General features: G+C 38.8%; 1 pseudogene; it reads right to left on the bottom strand.

The window, feature by feature from the left end:
- Window positions 1-1027: 1027 nt before the first annotated feature.
- LOC119534932 lies at window positions 1028-5367 on the bottom strand (annotated as a pseudogene).
- Between the last annotated feature and the right edge of the window lie 1186 nt (window positions 5368-6553).

The raw sequence follows: 6553 nt of genomic DNA, 5'->3' as shown, positions 1-6553 counted from the left end.
AGCAATAACAACAAAACACCCCCAAAACAAAACCAATGTAGGTGAGGGTGTTACCAGAAAGTCAAGCATGCCAAAAGATGTTTCATGCAAATTAAAACCTAAAGCCAAGGTACCACATAATAACATTACCAACTAGTTGGATAATACTATATAAATTGGATAATATTAAATGAGCCTTATCTGAAAGTTAAATGAAATGCTACTATTCAATAGAGTCTCAATAAGGTAAAAAAACAAAACAAAACAAAAACAAAAAACAAAAAAAAGCTTTAGTGCACAAATCCAAATCATTGGCAATTTCTGTGTAAAGCAAAATATTCACTATCAGTTGTAAAGTCTGCCCAAACTGTTTGATTAAATCACTGAATTGGACAGATAACATATTTTTTAAACTATCAATCTCTAAAATTCATTTTTATCATAATGAGGCATAAGTTTTATTAGTAAGATCAAACAGGTACATAAGTATATAAGCAAGGGAAAAAAGAGTTGGTGAATGTCTTTAAATCTCTTCCCATTTCACTTCAAAAAATGTTTGTGGAAAAAAACTAAAAAAAAAAATTGTCATTATTCTAGCATAAACAAATTAAACAAGCCTGTCATTATTAGCATAAACAAACTAAACAAGACAAGCCCCAAATAAACAACAAAGAACACTAAAACCACATTACACAGATGGATCATTGTGGTTTCATCTGGCTTAACTAGCACATCTAGTTTAACTGGGATATTTTTCAACTTTAAAAACTGAGATACGTTAAGATGTAACTTTAACAGATAATTTTGAATTTGGATTTAATTTTGTTGAATATTATAACAGTATAATACAATGTAGTACATCTTTCTATTAGAAGAATTAAAATTCTTTACTCATTTCCTTAAGTTAAATGTGTAACATCATAAAAGGTGTCAAATGGCTGGATGGTTTTACAGTGCACGCTTACATTTTTTGAAGCATGTCCTTAACAAATCTGATAGTTTTTTTACAGAGTTCCTTTCTTCACCTTTTCTTCAGTGGCTTAGCTGTTCAAGGTGGAATAACAGGACATCCAGAATTCAGTCTGCCATATTGCTACTTAGCTTTCTTCTCAGATGGCTTCAATATCTGAAATGAGCATATCAGAGTTTCATCCATATTCATCACTCCACCAGCATTATCAAATTTGCCACAGTAATTTGGGGCTAAAAACTGGGTTACCAATAGTTGTTTAGCAAAAAATTCATACCCATCTTCAACTACTTGATGAGCTTAACAAATCAAATCCCTATCATGATGATTCAGAAATTTACTGGTGACATCAGCTCCCAAAGTGAAGGAAACACCACGACCATTTTCTCCCTAGCCTTTCATGTCCTTCTAGGTCAGACCACAGAAAATCACAGAGCAAACCTGTATCAGGGACATCAGTGTGTCTCATAATTCTCTGAATCAACTCCAAAGATTTCAGGTCTGGTGACAGTCCTCCATGACAATAGAAGATCTTCTCATTCACAATGGTAGTCATAGGCAGACAGTTAAAACAATCAGTGAAGGGCTTCCACAATTTAATTTGCATTCATCGTAGAATCCATAAATGTGATTGATGCTAGCACACTCATGGTTTCCTCTTAAGGAAAAGAAGTTCTCTGGGTACTTTATTTTATAAACCAATAGGAGACTACTGGTTTCCAAAGACTTCTTTCCTCTGTCCAATTAATCTCCTAATAAAAAAATAGTTGGCTTCTAGTGGGAAACATCCATATTCTAATAATCACAGTCGGAAGATCTTCTGGGGAAGATGGCAGAGTTGAGAGGTATAGCTCACTCCTTCTTCAAAAAAAAAAAGCAAGCAGACAGGCAGAAACAGTCTGAAACAACTGTTTTGGGGCTCTGGAGGCCAAGGCAGCATTGTACATCATCCAGGGAGAGTGGGATGAAAGACTGATAAACTGTGGTAAAAAACTCTGAGTAATTCAATCTGAGGCTGTGGCTGGAACCCGTCCCCCACCCTCAAGGTGAGTCACATCAGTTTCAGTCCTTGGCTGGTGATACAGAGGGACCTGGAAGCCCTCCTCCTTAAGAGCAGGGTGGGGAAGGTATGGCTGAGTACTGATTATGGCTTTTGATTGGCAAATTAGATTGCTGGGTCCCAGCACTGAACCACTGTTCTAGCCTGATCCAGACAGGAACCACCCTGACCACTGTTTCTATCCCATCTAAGACAGGGACCAAGACAGTAGAGTTTTAAAGACAGTACCTCCCTGGGGTTGCAGGGAGCAGTTTGCCAGAGTGCCATCTGCTGGGAAGGCCAGGAAAACACAACTTTGGGGAGTTGATAAAAAGGCTTTTTGGTATTTTTCCTGACCCTCTCCCTAGGGATGTTTGGAACTGGTCTGCACACCCTTTGTGGGTCCATGGCCCTGTTTTGTCTGGAAATACCAACTTGTGAAAGTCCTCTCTGGGGTGAACATCCTCCCCAAATGTGCCATCCAGGCAAAAGCAGCTAGAGGTAAAAAAGGAGAGTAAAAACAAACAAACAAACAATTATATAGGCAAGACAAAAGAGAACAGGACAGATCAAGATTCCTGGAGAAGGAATAGAGGAAAGGAGGCATTCTCCTGGGGGTGAAGCAATTGCACAAACAGAGCAATATTAAAAATTGTATTGCTTTCTCAGGGTAAGAATCAAATGTAGAAGAGTTGAATACATCATATCAGTGAAACATGGGTAATTCTAAAGTTCTAGAATAAGTTGAAGCAAGTGTCAAAGAAGAGCCTTAGCATAAAGCCAATTGATAATAAAACCTAAGGCAAGAGAGAGAAACTGACCATTTGAGTAAACTCATTGAGATAATCAGATGCCTAGACATCAGCAAAAAATTACAAGCCATACTAAGAAATAGGAAGGTATAGCCCAGTCAAAGGAGTAAATTGAAATGTCTGAGGAGACACAGAATTTGGAAGAACTAATCAAAGATTTTCAAGCAAATCTCCTGAGTCAACTCAAGAAGAGGAAGGAAAATGTGGCTAAAGAGATAAAGGATATTAAGAAGACATTGGGAGAGCATAAAGAAGATTTGAAAGTATGAAAAGAAACATAAGAGAACTTATGAGAATGAAAGGCACAATAGAGGAGATTAAAAACACACTAGAGGCATACAACAGCAAATTTGAACAGAAGGAAGAAAGAATTAGTGAACTAGAAGATAGGACATTTGAAATCTTACAGACAGAAGAATGGATAGAGAAAAGGATGGAAAATATTGAGCAGGGTCTCAGGGAACTGAAAGACAGCATGAAGTACAAAAGCACATGCATCATGGGTGTCCCAGAAGGAGAGAAGGGAAAGAATATTTGAGGAAATAATGGCAAAAAATTTCCCAATTCTTACGAAAGATATAAATAAACATGTTCAAGAAGTGCAAAATACTCCAAACAGAATAAATCATAATAGACCAACTCTTGAGACATATACTAATCAGGATTTCAAATGCCAAAGACTGAGAATTCTGAACTCAACAAGAGAAAAGTATTCATCACTTACAAGGGAATAGCAATAAGATTAAGTGCCCATTTCTCATCAGAAACCATGGAGGTAAGAAGGCAGTGGTATCATATAGTTAAGGTACTGAAAGAGAAAAACTGCCAGCCAAGAATTTTCTCTGGCAAAATTTTCTTTCAAAAATGAAGGAGAGTTAAAATATTCACAGATAAATAGAAACTGAGAGACTCTGTCAAGAGGACACCTGCCCTATAAGAAATACTAAAGGGGGTTCTGTAGGCAGAAAGGAGAAAACATGAGAGAGAGGCTTGGAGGAGAGTGTAGAAATGAACATAATCATTGAAGGGAACTAAAAGGGTAAAAAGAGACAAAAATATTGTTCTGGTTTTCTAAAGCTGCTGTTATGCAAAATACCAGGAATGGATTGGCTTTTATAAAGGGGGCTTATCTGGTTACCAATTTACAGTCTGAAGGCCAGGAAAATGTCCAAATTAAGGCATCAACATTAGTATACCTTCACCAAAGGAAGGCCAATGGCATCTGGAAAATGTCTGTTAGCTGGGAAGTCATGTGGCTAGCATCTGCTGATCCCAGGTTGTGTTCTAACTACTCTCTCAGCTACTGTGTGCTCTTCAAAATGTTGCTCTTGGGGTGTTTTGTCCTTTCTTAGCTTCTCCAGAGCAAACTCTGGGCTGCCATCTCCAAAGCATCAGCAAAATTCTGCTTTTAATGGCCATCTCTCTCTTAGCTGCTCTCCAAAATGTCACTCTCAGCTACTCTGAGCTCCTTCTGTCCATGAACTTTTATAGGACTCCAGTGATTAAGTCAAGATCCACCCTGAATGGCCATGGTCCATATCTCCATGGAAATAATTTGATCAAACGTTTCACCCACAGTTGATTGAGTCACATCTCCATGGAAACAATCAAAAGATTCCAACCTAATCAACACTAATATGTCTGCCCCCACAAGATTGTATTAAAGAACCTGGTGTTTGGGGGACATAATACATCCAAACTGGCACACATATAAAAGCCAAAGTATAAAATGGTTGAAGTAAGTACTGTCTTTACAGTAATAACACTGAATGTTAATGGATTAAACTCCCCAATGAAAAGACACAGATTGGCAGAATGGACAAAAAAGTATGATCCATCTATAACTGTCTACAAGAGACTCAACTTAGATCCCAGGACACAAATAGATTGAAAGTGAAAGGCTGGAAAAAGATATTCCACACAAACCATAACCAAAAAGTTAGGGTAGCCACACTAATATTGAACAAAATAGACTTTAAATGCAAAACTGTTATAAGAGACAAAGAAGGACACTATATATTAATAAAAGGGGCAATCCAGCAAGAAGAAATAAAAAGGCACCTAACCAGGGTTCCCCAAAATACATGAGGCAAACACTGGCAAAAACGAAAGAAGAAATAGACATCTCTACAATAATAGTTAGAGACTTCAATACACCACTCTCATCAATAGATAGAACATCTAGACAGAGGATCAATAAGGAAACAGAAAACTTGAATAAATGATAAGTGAACTAGACCTAACAGACATATACAGAACACTGTACCCCCCAAATAGAAGGATATACACTCTTCTCAAGTGCTCATGGCTCATTCTTCAGGATAGACCACATGTTGTATCTTAAATAATAGCAGTAAATCAATGCACTGTCCATGAATATCTCTATACATTTTCAGCAGTGCCTCCAAGTCCAAAAGAATAAGCTGGCTGAGAAGGATCTCCTGAGACTTGATACATAAGCCTTGAACTTCTGCCTCAGTCATCTATACAATCTTTCCTGGATAACATCCTCATACCTCCAGCAATCAGATGATGAGACTGTCCACATTCAGCTCCCCATCTGCCATTTTGTTGGCACCAGGCTCTCCCTCCTGCAGTGAGAACAAGGGCACAGGCTGCAGCAACAGCTCGGCCTTCTCTCACTAGTGCCACCAACTGCCCTGCCTGCTAGGTTTTCCTCTGCAGCTTACTCACCCCTCTGCCCAGAACTAAAAAGAGTTAGGGCCTTGCTCTGTATAAGGATTTGGCTTAAAAGAATGTTGTGGCTGGTTTGAAGTTCTATCCAGACCACTAAAATTTGATCCATATAAGCAATAAGGCTGTTTTGCTTTCTTATCATGTGTGCGTTCACTGGAGTAGCATTTTAATTCCTTTAGGAACTTTCCCTTTGCATTCACAATTTGGTTAACTGTTTGGCACGAGCGGCCTAGCTTTCAGCCCGACTAGGCTTTTGACATGACTTCCTCAATTAGCTTAATCATTTCTTGCTTTTGATTTAAAGTGAGAGATGTATAAGTCTTCCTGACACTTGCACACATAGAAGCCATTGTAGGTTATCAATTGGCCTAATTTCAATACTGTTGTGTCTCAGGGAATAGGGAGGCCTGAGGAGAGGGAGAGGGGCAGGGGAATGGCTGGTTAGTGGAGCAGTCAGTCAGAACACACACAACACAGCATTTATTAAGTTCGCCATCTTATATGGGCACGGTTCATGACACCCCAAAGCAATTACAACAGGAACCTCCAAGATCACTGACCACAGCTCACCATAACAGATATAATAATGAAAAAGTTTGAAATATTGTTAGAATTTCCAAAATGTGACAGAGACATGAAGTGAGCACATGCTGTTGGAAAAATGGCATGTATAGACTTGATTGATGTAGGGTCGCCACAAACCTTCAATTTATTTAAAAAAAAAAAAAAGCAATATTTGTGAAATGCAATAAAGTGAGATATGCCTATATTATTAGTGTTAATTATTCATGGGCCACTGATTATTTTGCTTGGGGCTGATGCGACAAGAGGTAGGGTGTGCCGGTTTGAGTGTATTGTGTCCCCCAAATGCCATTATCTTTGTGGTCTTGTGTGGGGCAGAAGTTTTGGTGCTGGTTGGATTTGCTTGGAATGTGCCCCACCCAGCTGTCGGTAATGATTTTGATGAGATGTTCCCATGGAGGTGTGGCCCCGCCCATTCAGGGTGGGCCTTGATCAGTGGAGCCATATAAATGAGCTGACTCAGAGAGAGGGAAC

Source organism: Choloepus didactylus, chromosome 5, assembly GCF_015220235.1.
Source record: "Choloepus didactylus isolate mChoDid1 chromosome 5, mChoDid1.pri, whole genome shotgun sequence".
Lineage (NCBI taxonomy): Eukaryota > Metazoa > Chordata > Mammalia > Pilosa > Megalonychidae > Choloepus > Choloepus didactylus.
This window is presented reverse-complemented; position numbering and strand designations above follow the sequence as displayed.